Source organism: Lissotriton vulgaris, chromosome 3_1 (assembly GCF_964263255.1).
Source record: "Lissotriton vulgaris chromosome 3_1, aLisVul1.2, whole genome shotgun sequence".
Taxonomy (NCBI): domain Eukaryota; kingdom Metazoa; phylum Chordata; class Amphibia; order Caudata; family Salamandridae; genus Lissotriton; species Lissotriton vulgaris.
In genome coordinates, this window is record NC_141689.1 from 1,081,831,060 (window position 1) to 1,081,846,109 (window position 15,050).

General features: G+C 49.1%; 1 protein-coding gene across 1 annotated transcript in view; it reads left to right on the forward strand.

The window, feature by feature from the left end:
• Positions 1–15,050, forward strand: part of LOC147727444 (albumin-like) — a 475,469-nt gene that overhangs the window by 348,152 nt on the left and 112,267 nt on the right. The gene's annotated exons all lie outside the window — the stretch shown is intronic.

The window sequence follows — 15,050 nt, forward strand, 5'->3', positions numbered from 1 at the left end:
CTGGATCATCAGCTCTTCATAAATCCTGAGGTCATCATTTACAAGCCCAATGTGCTTCCGGTGAGTCACTTTTTTGATGCACCGGCGGCACAATGGGCGTTCCTATATTTGCAAAAGCCACGTAAAGTCACCCTGCTTGACTTTTGATGTCATTGTAAATATGAGCCCCTTTCATACATAACTCTGCATGAAAGGGTCGTTCCATGGGTATAGCTGTGGGTGTTCCCATGCAACATCCATGGGACCTGACCGATTCCCATATTTAGAATGTTTTGTAAAGCTGAGAATGTGTCAGAATCATACGCCTTCCCAAGGGAGGCATGGGAGTAGTGCACAAGGAGAAATACTTTTATTTCTCCTAGTTTCCCCTCTTTCTATGCCTGCTTTAGAATGCAAAAAACACAGGTGATGGACAGAATGCAGAACAATGTCTTACATTCACCCCAGTACAAAGATCTGGGCCTAAATCCATCGTTTTTTTGCACTCCACACCACCCTAGGTCAGACAATGGCTATATGCAAATCAGCCTTGACCCTGTGCCTCATGGGAACAGTCCAGCCCGAACTACCAAGCCATGTCTTTCCTAGACCGGAATCAAGCATCCAAGGACCGGTTTCTGGCTATCCGCCTTCTTCAGCCTGGATAGGAAGACAGGCTGGGCAGGGACACCGCCACATTGCCCCCCTCCAGCACTCCCCCATCCCCGGCGGGAAGAGGAAGCCCTCTGACACGACCGGGATTCCGCTCCAACCTTGTCTGCCACAAATGCCAGCGACCCGGTCATTTCGCCAATGACCCCAACTGTCCCAAGAACCAGCCAGGCCATGCCTCGGGTCTGCTGAACCGCCAGATCACTACCGTCGCCCTGGGAGAAGAACACGGCGAAGAAGAAGCCGAAGATTGTGAACAATACCAGGCAGAGTGGGAACCCGCAGCCATGTCCCTGGTGTGTCTAGGGGAGAGAGACATGGTCCCACGGGCCCCCATCCCGGCCAACACGCAGAAGTACAGCCAGTGGGTCACCATCAATGGACACCGGGCCGAAGCACTCCACGACACGGGAGCCAGTGTGACAGCCGTCCGTTGCCATCTGGTGACCCCAGACCAAATCTTGCCCAACGTACTATGCCCAGTACGGTCTGCCGACAACTCTGAAAGCCTGTGCCAGATGGCCCACGTCCCCTTCGAATGGGGGGGAGTGTCGGGCATGCTAAAAGTGACAGTTCGAGACGATGCCCCCATGGACTGCCTCCTGGGGAACAACCTGGAAAGCTCCCCCTGGACGGCCGTTGAACGAAGGGAGCACCTGGGGATGCTTGGCCTTCCCGAATGGGTCTGTGCGACGACCCGATCTATGGCCGCCCGCTCCATCCCCTCCACTGAAGAACCCGAGTGGCCTGAACCTCCACCGCCCGTCACCTCGGAGGACACCACCCCGGAGGCCGGCCCACAGGGGCCCGACGAAGAAGTATCGGAGCCACTCCGCGACCTCCCGGAGCTGGCCCAGTGGCGCCAGGAAGGTGGTCCCACTCAGGAACAGATCCGCCAAGAGCAGAAAACGTGCCCCTCCCTCGAGGGGATCCAACAGCAGGCCACAGCCCAGAGCGCAGGGGATGCCTCAGGGGCCCACTGGATCTATTTGGGACAATGAGCTCCTTTATAGTGAACAGAAGATTGCTGAGCTAGGGGCCAGCCGGGTGCTGGTAGTCCCCCTCCGATTCAGAGACTTCCTCCTGAACCTGGCTCATGATGTCCCTCTCGCTGGGCACCTGGGACAGGACAAAACTTACAGCCGCCTGGTGACCCATTTCTACTGGCCCAAGATGAGGAACGATGTGATCAACCACTGCCGAGCCTGCCCCACCTGCAAGGCCAGCGGGAAGAGTGGCCGAAAACTGAAGGTCCCCCTGCAACCCTTTCCAATCGTCAACACTCCCTTCGAACGGGTGGGGATTGACATCGTGGGGCCCTTGGAGCCCCGGACATCGCAAGGTCACCGGTTCATACTTGTCCTGGTGGACCATGCCACCCGCTATCCCGAAGCCATACCTCTCCGGACCGTGACAGCGCCCGTGGTGGGCCGAGCCCTGATGGGGATCTTCTCGCGGGTGGGCTTCCCCCGAGAAGTCGTCAGTGATCAGGGCACGAACTTCATCTCCCGATACATGAAGTCCCTATGGCAACAGTGCGGGGTCACCTACAAATTTACGACCCCGTAGCACCCACAAGGGAACGGACTAGTGGAACGCTTCAATCGCACCCTCAAGGGTATGATCATGGGCCTGGAGGAGCCCCTACGACGCCAATGGGACGTGTTGCTGCCCTGCCTCCTATTTGCCTACCGGGAGGTCCCACAGAAGTCCCTGGGCTTCAGCCCCTTTGAACTATTGTATCGAACTATTGTATGGGCACCCCGTCCGGGGTCCCCTAAGCCTGGTCAAAGAGGGATGGGAGGTGACCCCCCAGAAGGCTCCTCCGGATGTGTACAAATACCTCTTGACCCTCCGGAACCAGACCCGGCGGTTCAGGGAACTTGCCAAAGCCAACCTCGAAGCCAGCCAAGAAGACATGAAACGTTGGTACGATCAAAACGCCTCGTCCATCGAGTTTGAGCCGGGGCAACAGGTCTGGGTCATGTCCCCGGTCGAACCTTGCGCCCTCCAGGACAAATGGACCGGACCCTTCAAGGTGGTGGAGCGCAAGGGCCCCGTCACCTACCTGGTGGACCTGGTGGACCTGGAGTCCCCCAGGAACCCCCTCCGGGTCCTCCATGCCAACAGACTTAAGCCTCACTTTGTGCTTTCAGAACTTAGCCTCCTGATGGCTACCGACAGTGGGGCTGAAGAGGACTCTGAGCCCCTCCCCGACCTCCTGAAGACCCTCGAAAAAGACGGCTCCATGGAAGGAGTCAACCTCTCTTCCGCCCTGACACCAGCACAACGTCAAAGCTGCCAAGACTTGTTACAGCAATTTGCCGATCTGTTCTCCCTCACCCCTGGGGTCACTCCCTGGTGCCTCCACGATGTCGACACCGGGGATAGCCCCCCTATCCGGCACAGAGCCTACCGAGTGCCCGATCGAGTACGCGCCTGCATCCAGTCGGAAGTATCTAAGATGCTGGCTCTGGGAGTGATCGAGCCCTCCGACAGCCCATGGGCCAGCCCGGTCGTGCTGGTCCCCAAGGCCGCCGCCCCTGGCGTCGGCCCCGAACTCAGATTTTGTGTGGACTACCGGGGCTTGAATGCCGTCACCCGAACAGACGCTCACCCCATCCCTCGGGCTGATGAGCTGATCGACCCTCCTGGGGGCCGCCCGCTACCTGAGTACCATTGACCTAACTGCGGGCTACTGGCAGATCGGCCTCACCCCGGGTGCCCAGGAGCGATCCGCCTTCTCCACTCCGGATGGCCACTATCACTTCAAGGTGATGCCCTTCGGGATGAAAAACGCCCCCGCCACGTTCCAGAGGCTTGTGAACAAGGTACTAGCGGGGCTCGAGGAGTTCAGCGCCGCCTACCTGGACGATATTGCCATGTACAGCCTCCACTGGGCCGAACACCTCCAACACCTCCGGGAGGTATTGGCCGCCCTCCGGCGGGCAGGACTAACAATCAAGGCCAGCAAGTGCCAAATCGGCCAAGGGTCCATGACCTACCTGGGGCACCAGGTGGGAAGTGGCCAGGTGGCCCCCCTTCAACCCAAGATCGCCGCCATCCAGGCCTGGGAACCTCAGGTCACCCAGACAGAAGTCCGAGCCTTCCTGGGGCTCACCGGATACTACCGGCGCTTCGTGAAGGACTATGGCAGCATTGTGGGGCCCCTCACAGAACTAACGTCAAAGAAGCACCCCCCGAAGGTACACTGGACCCCTGAGTGTCAGGCCGCCTTTGAGACCCTCAAGACAGCAATGTGCACCGCACCAGTGCTCTAAGCCCCCAATTCGTAGTACAGACCGATGCCTCCGATCACGGCATCGGAGCCGTTCTCTCCCAGATCAATGCAGAAGGAGTTGACCAGCCTGTAGCCTTCATCAGCCGACGTCTGCTGGCCCGCGAACAGCGCTGGAGCACCATTGAGCGAGAGGCCTTCGCCATGGTGTGGGCCCTCAAAAAGCTCCGGCCCTATCTCTTCGGTACCCACTTCCGGGTGCAAACTGACCACCGGCCCCTACAATGGCTGATGCAGATGCGAGGGGAGAATCCGAAGCTGTTGCGCTGGTCCATCTCCCTGCAAGGGATGGACTTCACTGTGGAGCATCGCCCCGGCAACGACCACGACAACGCAGACGGCCTGTCCTGCTTCTTCTGCCTCGGCGAGGAGACTACCCAAGAGGATGGGTGACTCTCCGGGCCAGCCGCCATCTTGGACACTCCACGACCAGGCCTCGTGGCCTCGGGTCGACCTCAGCCTCGGACCAGCCAAGCCCCGACATTGAGGCACCACCATCCACCCAGGGGATAAAGAGACCACTTGGCAAGTCAATGGGAGAAGGAGTTTCGATGGCCCCCATCCGCCTGGTTTCGATCGCCCCCGGCCTCCCTGGGCGCTGGCTCCACCCCTCTGCTGGGTGTCTGGACTCACTCATCCCGGACCCCCCGACCTCGAAGTGCGAGAGTCCGGACATCAAAGGGCACCAGACCTATAACTGGGGCAGCTCCAGAGCAGGAAGTCAGTTGTATCCTGGAGTCGAAAGACACCGAGACGAACTCATCTTCTTGAACCTTCTTTGGAGTCCTGCTGGCGCTGCCACGGCTCATCGTCGTGAACCATCTTCGAAGGCCTGCTGGCGCTGCCGCGGCCCCTCTTTGTGAACCATCCTTGGAGTCCTGCTGGCGCTGCCGCGGCTCATCGTCGTGAACCATCTTCGAAGGCCTGCTGGCACTGCCGCGGCCCCTCTTTGTGAACCATCTTTGGAGTCCTGCTGGCGCTGCCGCGGCTCATCGTTGTGAACCATCTTCGGAGTCCTGCTGGCGCTGCCGCGGCTCATCTTCGTGAACCATCTTCGAAGGCCTGCTGGCGCTGCCGCGGCCCATCTTCGTGAACCATCCTTGGAGTCCTGCTGGCGCTGCCGCGGCTCATCTTCGTGAACCATCTTCGAAGGCCTGCTGGCGCTGCCGCGGCCCCTGCCAGAGAAACCACCAGCTCGAAGATTGAGAGCTGTGCGCCAGATATCCTTGTACCCAACTGGTACTGAGACTGTCCCGCTACCCCCTTCCCCCAGAGACTAGAATTGAAGGGATCCCGGTATCCTGTTCCTTCGGTAGTGTGAAGATAACCTGCTTACGAATACCGATAAAAGTGTTACGAACCTATCTTTGTGTGGTGTCCATCTGTGGTGGGGGTGTCACTCGTCCGTACGATCTGAGGAGAGGACCCTCGTCAGGAGGTCTCTCCCCCTTGCTCGGCCGACCTTCAGGGGTCCCGTCTAACAGACAGAATGCAGAACAATGTCTTACACTCACCCCAGTACAAAGATCTGGTCCTAAATCCATCGTTTTTTTGCACCCCACACCACCCTAGGTCAGACAATAGCTATATGCAAATCAGCCTTGACCCTGTGCCTCAAGGGAACAGTCCAGCCCGAACTACCAAGCCATGTCTTTCCTAGACTGGAATCAAGCATCCAAGGACCGGTTTCTGGCTATCAGCCTTCTTCAGCCTGGATACTTTGACTCCAGTGATGTGGAGAGCCTGGGACTCACGTCTGAGCATACCCAGCCCACTTGGGGTGAAAATTGCAAAAAACACAGTTGATGGACAGAATGCAGAACAATATCTTACATTCACCCAAGTACAAAGATCTGGGCCTAAATCCATCGTTTTTTGCACTCCACACCAACCTAGGTCAGACAATGGCTATATGCAAATCAGCCTTGACCCTGTGCTTTATGGGAACAGTCCAGCCCGAACTACCAAGCCATGTCTTTCCTAGACCGGACTCAAGCATCCAAGGACCGGTTTCTGTATTTGTCACCCCGAGTGGGATGGGTATGCTCAGACGCGAGTCCCATGCTCTCCACACCACTGGAGTCAAGCTATCCTGGCTGAAGATGGCTGATAGCCAGAAACCGGTCCTAGGATGCTTGATTCCGGTCCAGGAAAGACATGGCTTGGCAGTTCGGGCTGGACTGTTCCCATGAGGCACAGGGTCAAGGCTGATTTGCATATGGCCATGTCTGAACTGGGGTGGTGTGGAGTGCAAAAAAACAATGGATTTAGGCCCAGATCTCTGTACTGGGGTGAATGTATGACATTGTTCTGCATTCTGTCCATCAACTGTGGTTTTTGCATTTGCTGTAGAATGCAGCACACATAGAAAGAGGAAAATGCCATACATTTTTTTTTTGCTGAAAGCTCTCCCTTCCTGTAAAAAAACAATCATCCCTGCAACACAGACACCCTTGAAACATGACACAAGGATGCCTGTGCTGGCATATGGCAGCCAATTGTGCACCAGGGGAAAGCACACAGATGCATCGTATTGTTTTTAATATGACGCATACCTGTGCTTTTAAAATGATGCAGCTTGGTGTAGCAAAATGGCTTATGGCGCCGTGCTGTGCAATTTTATATTAAAGGAAGGCCTAAGAATCTTTACTGAAGCAGGGGCCACCAAGTTTGGAGTAGTCCAAAGACGTGGTAAAAACTAGCATGTTTAGGGCTTCCCTGAATTTCATGTACTGAGTATTGAGACAGATGGTAAGAGGGTTCGCGTTCCAAAGAAAGGAGCCTTTGATGCAGAATGTTCTGCCCCAAGACATTTATACCCCGCTGGCCAGTGATCACTATTGTTGAAGGATTACTCATAATCATGGAATGTGTCACGCAGAGATGGCTATCAAGTTTGCAGCATTGTTTGTGGATCTCGGTGGACCTTGTATCAATTTTCTATATTTGGGTGACATATGGTGCCCCATCAGCTTCCACATGATCTGAATTTACTCTTCATTCCTCTTATTGTATCAAATACTTTTTTGCCTACTATACTGCAGTCCAAAAGCTGTAAATGGAGAAAATGGCTGTTGCAAGAAAAATGTTCATCGTGCATTAAGTAGGCAATCAGAGCATGAGATTCAACATACGGATAGAAAATCTGTACAAAGCCAAAATGGTTGATGGAAAAAGTGCTCCAGTGAACAATATGATTTGTTGTAAATTTGAACTGTGGTTCACATAGTGTTTAATTTGAGCTGGGGTCTGCAGGTGGGGACTCATTTTTGGGGACTGACAGTTTACGTTTCCTCATACGATTTTGATCCCCTGCCAGAGAATGAAAATCTCACAAGGGGGCATATTTACAAGGAAAAGTTGCAACGTATTTCCAAAATGCAAGGATGCGCCATTTTTACAACAGTACAACGAAACCTATTTTACCTAGCCCTGGTGCAAAGATAAGCTGTTTAGCTACAATGCAGGCACCATCGAACCATAGTGCACGGATGTCTGCGTTGCATTGAAGGATTGTTTATGTACAGGAAGGTGTCCCTTCCTGCACATAAACAATCAAAGATGGCGATTTGCTACTTCTATGTGTGCAGCATTCTGCAGCACTCATAAAAGTAGAAAATTGTCATTATTTAACGATTGATTTTTTGCAGAAAGGGACACCTTCATACACATAAAGAATCATTAATGTCGTGTGGCTCTGTGTGCTGTAGAATGAAGTACACATAGAAAAAGCAAAAATGAGGGGAAGTAAAAGCATTTCTCCTCGTTGCGCCATTCTAACGCCTGTCTGTGCATGGTGTTAGTTTTTGCCTCTGCCTCAGATTTACACATCCTTGTAAATCTGAGGCACCATCAAAATGCGATGGGTGTTGCAGTGGAACACCCACAGAAACACCCATTGCACAGCCCTTTCACACAAAGTGATGCGTGGAAAGGGGCCGTATTTACAAGGTAGCGTTAAGCCACTCAAAGAGCACTGCTTTGTAAATATGAAGAAGGGCAACCACAACCAATAGGTCACTAAAAGTGGCGGCCTGGGTGGCCTTATCCCCTTGTAAATGTCAAGAAAGAGGAAGGGAGAACGATGGAAAACCTGTGATAAAGGAAAACACAGAAATCTGCAAGAGTTAGATAAAGGGGCATGGAGTGTCCAGTGGTGGATTAAAGAGTCATGGCATGGAATCTAGACTACAGAGCCTTGGCGTTTGGCACCAAGACCTTCAATAGCATGGGTCACTGGCTTCTGAAGAAAACTTTGGACCTCACCACTTATTCTTTTCAACATTAAGCACTGGGTTCACAAAATAAAAGTTCTCAAATGGTTAGAAAACCTTAAATGAAAAATAAATAAGAAGGTTAAGGCTTTAAAGCTCACCATCACCATGGTGTAATGTAATGGAAACATCTCAAGAAACACTTACTGGAATTATACCAAACCAAAAAAAGGACCATTTCTGAATGAATTTCTGCCTTCATGCCAAGTTTATTTTCATTTTGTTCATTAATGTTGGGTAGTAGAGAGCAAAAATACCCATGGGTCTTAAAATGGGAAATGCTACTTTATAATTACTCTCAATAACGTTGCGGCCCGACTAACCTTGATGAGTTTTAACTGTAGAACTTTCATGTTTTGTGATCTGGCCAGGAGCCAGATCACAAAACATTTTTGACTGGTACTATTTAATTTTCTTCCTGGTAAGTTAGGACAGTGTTTGGTGCAAACATCTTTTACCACTGCATAATGAAATATGGAGGAGGCATTTTGTTGAAGTGGCAATATGTTCTGCTTTGTTTTGTTATGTAACTGTGTTTTGTTGTGATGCTGCTATTGAATCTGGTGTTGTGTTGTACTGTGGTTGTTGTGTAGCGTTCTGTTATGACTGCCTTGTTGTGTTTTGCTCTTTTGTGTTCTAATCACTTTTTGCTTTGTGCATGTTTTGTGTTATGTTTTGTTGGTTACTAGGTATGTCAACAAATGCAACTACATTTCCTGTCAAAAGCAGCAAATGCTTTTAAAAGGCACGTGACAAGCAAGCATTTGCCACTTTGTAAGGTGGTAAAATATGGCTCCTTCAGCTCTTCAACTTTTTAAGATACCATTCAGCCCCAAATTGTGGCAGAGACTATGATTTAAATTAGCACTTGCAGAGCTCACTTTATGTGACACAGCCCCAAGCCATGTTCATCAGAGGGTGTTGAAGTTATTAGCAGTCCAAAATGGCTGTGTTCTAAGAACCAGCCCACTCTACTATGACTGAAGTTTCTATCATTGAATGACTTGGCATGAAGACAGAGCTTGTTCCAGAATATGTCATTTTTGAGATTTGATTTTAATCTGTTCAGGACATTTAAAATTGACAATTGAGCCTTTAATGGTTTACCCTTTGATGTGTTTCGATATGAGTGCTGGTTTGTGAGTCACTTTTTCATTTTTTAAGATATCTGAATAGAAAGCACTAGAAGTAGTCCAAGGACAATTGTTCAACATAAGCGGATGGATTTTAAAATAAATTATCAATAAAACAGCAGAAAATGTCGCAGAGTTCGCAGAGCGCACTATGAGCTAATACGTTTTGACACAGCCTGTCAACATATGAGCCTAGGTGGGGTAAAGACACACAACAGAAAATGCCCATATTTCCCACAAAAATTACTAAGTGGCATTCAGGTCCATTAAAACATACATAAAAATAAAAGCAAAAAAAGAAATAAAAATAGAAGATCACTTATTGCCTGTGCAATGCACAAAAAATCCATGGCCTGCAACACCATTACAGTGATCTCATTCAATTATAGACTTCAACATATGAGAAAATACATGAATTTTTTTTCCAATCCTTCTGAGTGCAATCCACAGACTTACACAAAAATCTATTTTTTAAAGAAAACAACTCTTTCAAAGACCACAAACATTGACAGACTTACAAGAAATGGAGGCTATGGCTGAGACATAAGAATGCAAAACATTTGAAATTAGTTAGTTATGGTTACCTGAATAATTCAATAATGCATCTAAGAGAAACTAAAGAGAAAATAAAATATACTTAGGGTGCACTAAAATGGGTCAGTGCTGAAGTTTCTATATGTATTAGTTGCCTGCATCATGCACTGCTTATATCCTCAAATATTACATCACTCTCTGCATGTTAAATGACATGATTGATAACATCCCTGATGACATCTCAAATGACATAAGGGTCTTGCTCAACCCAAGTCTCTCTTTAAACGTTAATTTCTCGAAAACAGCTGAACAGATTTACACCAAATCTCAATATGCACACTTTCGGAGTAAAGTTCTAACTTTTGCCAAATTTTCTGTAATTCTGTTCAGCCCATTTGTTTTGGTATCGGAAATCAAGTTTCCTATGGCAATTAACATACATTGCACTTTTAGGATCCTAACTTTTTTTTGGCGCCTGCTTGACGGATGAGCTTAAAAGTTCCCATGAATTAGACAAAGTGCATGAACTATTTTTGAAAACAATAACTACATAGCAGTTCCTGTCAATGTAGAGAGTTGTCTGAAGGGCCATGACGCATCTTTAAATTGATGGAGGTGACCCAGGATGGTGAAGGAGTAAACTCTGCAGCCAACCATATGGCTCAGGCTCAAACGCATAAAAACTTTGAAATCAATACGGTCATGTATGATGTCCTGGGCATGGCGAAGGGGTGGTGCAAGTTATGGTTCAGGAAGGGATGTAAGTGGTGATGTCATAAGTGACATCTACAACATTGTTACTTATGATATAATATTGTTGCCATGTTTGATGGCAAAAAGTACAAATGATGAACAGAATGCTGAACAAATCAAGCATTGATCCCCAGTCACAGATTTGGATTTTAATCCATTGTATCTTTGCTCACCACACCACTCCAGTTTGGACCCAGCCATATACAAATCAGTCTTGACCGTGCTTCCTGTGGGAACAGTCAAGCCCAAATCGGCAAGCCAGCTCCTCCTTGGACCAGAAACAAGCATCCAAGACCTGGTTCAGGTTATCACCCCTCATCAACCAGGCTAGCTTGAATCCAGTGGCACAGTGAGCATGGGACCCACACGTGGAATACCCTTCCCCCTTAGGGTGACAAAAGCAAAAAGAACAAATGATGGATGGAATGCTGAACAAATCAAACATTCACCCCCAGTCACAGATCTGGGTTTAATCCATAATTTTTTTGCTCACTACGCCACCCCAGTTTTTGATCCAACCATATGCAAATCAGCCTCGACCCTTGTTAGAATTGGGGGTCTCCAGTTGGCACAAGTAGGTACTTGTGACAAATAGGGACCCTCTCCTCTAGTCAGGATAAGAGGATTACACTCCTAAAATAACCCCTGCTCACCCCCTTGGTAGCTTGGCACGAGCAGCAAGGCTTTATCTCAGAAGCATTGTAAGTTAAGCATTTGTGACCTGCTACAGTAACACAGTGACAACACTTCAAATGGACACCAAACTAAGTTTTATATCAAAAATAAGTATATTTTGTATAGAGTTACCACAAGACCAATAAAGGACAAAAAGAATCAACAGTACTATTAGAATTCAAGAGTTCTGGTTAAGAAGCCTTAAATCAAGGTTCTGTGCGAGTCGGTAGCCCTGTCCGGCTACAGTGTTGCTCAAGAAAACGGAGTCTAACAAATCCAGCGGACTGCATCTATCCGGGCCCGCTCAAATGTCGACAGACTCAGTCACTGTACCTTTTATTTGATGCGGCCGGTACGGACGTGCGAGCCGGTTCCGGTGTTCGTCGCAGTGCAGAAAAGAAAGCGTTGCAGGACGCGTTGTCCCTCGATGCGGTGCAGGCAGCGGCCCATTGACAGAGTAAGGCGTGCGTTGCAGGGCGAGACGGTGCCTCGTTGCGGTGCTCCCAGCTTCCGGTGCGGTGACAGAGCCGGAGTTCGGGAGCTGGCATCGATCAGACCGGACAGCGGTGCGAGTAGGGCAGTGTGTCACGAAGCGTGTGAGGCGGTGCTCAACTCCGGTACGTTCACAGGACTTGAAGTCAGCAGCAGGGACCGCGTCGGTCAGACCAGTACGAGTCGGTGTAGCAAGGTGTTGCATGTCGCGGTGTACACCAGTCGCGGTGCAGGCAACGGCTCGGTGACGACGTCAGGACGGAGTCGGTGAGCTCAGTGCTTGCGTTGTACGAGGCGGACGTTGGTCGATGCGGTGCCTACAGGACACGGGACCGGTTGTGAGAGTCGGTCACAGCTCCCTGCCTCTGTAGCCACAGAAACAGCATTTCCAGCAGCAATCCACAAGGGCGGGTGAAGTCTACTGGTCCTGAGACTTCGGTCAGGGGGCAAGCTCTCTTCCAAGCACTTGGAGATCCTTCACAAGTTGAAAGTAAAGTACACAAAGTTCTTTCTCCTTTCCTTGGCAGTCAGGCAACCACTGCAGGCCAATCCCCCAAGCAGCACTTCAGCTTAGGGCTAGTCTCTCCTCAGTTTCTTCAGGTTCCTCTCCTCAGCAAAGGTTTCTTCTTTAGTCCAAAAGTGATCTAATTTCTTGGGATCAGGGTCACAATATTTATACCCAAAAATTATTTGTTCTCTGAGGGGAGAGGGGCCTGTGCCCAGTCCAAAACCGTTCTGAAGCACTCTGTTTACCAGACTTCTCCTTTCCTTTCACAGTGCAGGGCAGAAACATCAGATGCCCCATAGGAGGTGGGGCCAGCATTGTGGAAGGCAAGTACAGCCCTGGAGCACTTTGTTGACAGTGTTCCTTCTCGTCTTTCAGTGTGCAAGGCAGAGACATCATACGCACCACAGGGGGTGGAGCTGGCATTGTGGAAGGCAGGCACAGCCCTATTCAAGGTTCAGGTGCAACTCCTCCCTTCCATCTAGATGCAGATCGTTCTATTCACCGCTGGGCTGACTTATCCTGTCTCTTGGAAGCCCTAGCCCTGTCACTCTCAAATCCCAGACAAAAGAATACACAACCTCGCAGAGGCAGGCTTGAAAGGTTAGGGAGGCAAATACCTACTTTCTAAAAGTGGTATTTGCAAACACACAATGTTAAAACCCACTATACTAAAAGATGTATTTTATCATTCTGAGTCCAGGCATACTAAACTCGAATTTCTACCATGTTCTCGGAGTCTGTTAGGATTATAAACATGTTAATAATCTAGCAGCCAATTCTGGCCTATGGAGAACAGGTAGCCTTGCAATAGTGAAAAACAAAAATGGCTGTAATTCACTATTAGGACATGCCACACACATCAGGGCTTGTCCTACCGTATACTTACAATGAACCCTGCCCTTGGGCCTACCATAGGGGTGTCTGATACGAAGAAAAGGGAAGATTCAGGGTCTGGCAAGTGGGTGTACTTGCCCAGTCATCATGACAGTACCAGATTGCACGCAGGTTCTGCAATGGCAGACCTTAGACACATTTTACAAGGCTGCTTCTGTGGGTGGCACAACTAGTGCTGCAAGCCCACCAGCAAATGATGGTGCTCAGTGTTTTTACTATCACTGCACCAAAGGACATTCAATGTTCGAAAAATCATACATATAGTACACAAATTTGGGTGCGCCCACAGAAGGGGAGGGAGGTGTGTGAGGGAGGGGGTGTATTTCAATTAGTTATACATCACTGATCGAAAAATCCATAAAACAAGAAATTCAGCTTTCAAACCATAATTGTCATAGATCCACAAAGAAGAGGTCAAAAAACACACATGTCCAATAAACCAATTTACAAAAGAAAAGAGACTCCCATAGTGATTATTACTATCAAACTGGGGTTAGGAGTTCTTGATTGTAGAGGATGGTCTACGTTTCGACCCAAAGGTGTAGGACTGTAGATCCTTACTCGCGGGTCTTCATCAGGACGTGAGAGACAGGGGGGTGGGGGTGATGTGGGGCTGGTTCCTGACGGTGCAGGTGGAAAAAAACGGCCTGCCCGTTGGGCGTGGTCCGTGTTCAAGCGGTCCCTTGTTCCAGTGTGGTATCGTCTCTCAGTAAAATCTATTCACAGAAATACGTTTTCTCCTTCAATTTGTGAATCTAACAGGTTTATAACAGCAATTGATTATCTGATTTCCACAAATTCGACACACCCAATGTTATTCAGATTTAAAAGTCTATGATTCAAATGGCGGGAAGTCTCAGTCGGCGGCAGCGGGCAACTCGTCAGGCAAACGCCAGTTTGATAGTAATAATCACTATGGGAGTCTCTTTTCTTTTGTAAATTGGTTTATTGGACATGTGTGTTTTTTTGACCTCTTCTTTGTGGATCTATGACAATTATGGTTTGAAAGCTGAATTTCTTGTTTTATGGATTTTTCGATCAGTGATGTATAACTAATTGAAATACACCCCCTCCCTCACACACCTCCCTCCCCTTTTGTGGGCGCACCCAAATTTGTGTACTATATGTATGATTTTTCGAACATTGAATGTCCTTTGGTGCAGTGATAGTAAAAACACTGAGCACCATCATTTGCTTTTTTGATTCTATTTAAATAATTATGTGATTGAAAACAATTTTCTTTGTTCTTGGTCTGGGACCCTTTTCATATACCCCAATCAACTACCCAGGTCCCACTGACTACATGGGTCTAACCCTTCTATTCACAGCAAGCCCACCAGCAGCATTTAGATTTACATGCTCTGGGCACACTTAGTGCACGGTACTAGGGTCTGACAAGTAAACCAAATAGTCAATCATGGAATCACCAATTAAAACATTCATTTACAGTAGGGAGAGCATATGCACTTTAGTACTGATCAGCAGTGGTAAAGTGCCCAGAGTCATAAAATAGCCAACAACAGGTCAGAAAAAATATAGGAGGAAGGCAAAAAAGCTCAGGGATGACCCTGCAAAAAGGGCCAAGTCCAACACAACCCCCTTCCAGCCAAAATGCAGGGTAGACCAATCACTACCTTGATGGGCTTCCCTGCTTAGGGCGATAGAACATGGACCTGGCCCGCAACAGCAGGGGCATATTCCAGTTCTAGGCCAATCTGAACCCATTTCGATTCCTCTGTCCATACTCTTAGGGTCCACCAAGCTAATCCATGGGGAACCCTTTTCTTCACCTGTGGACACTACCTGTGCAGCATCTAACCTTAACTTGCTCACAGGTG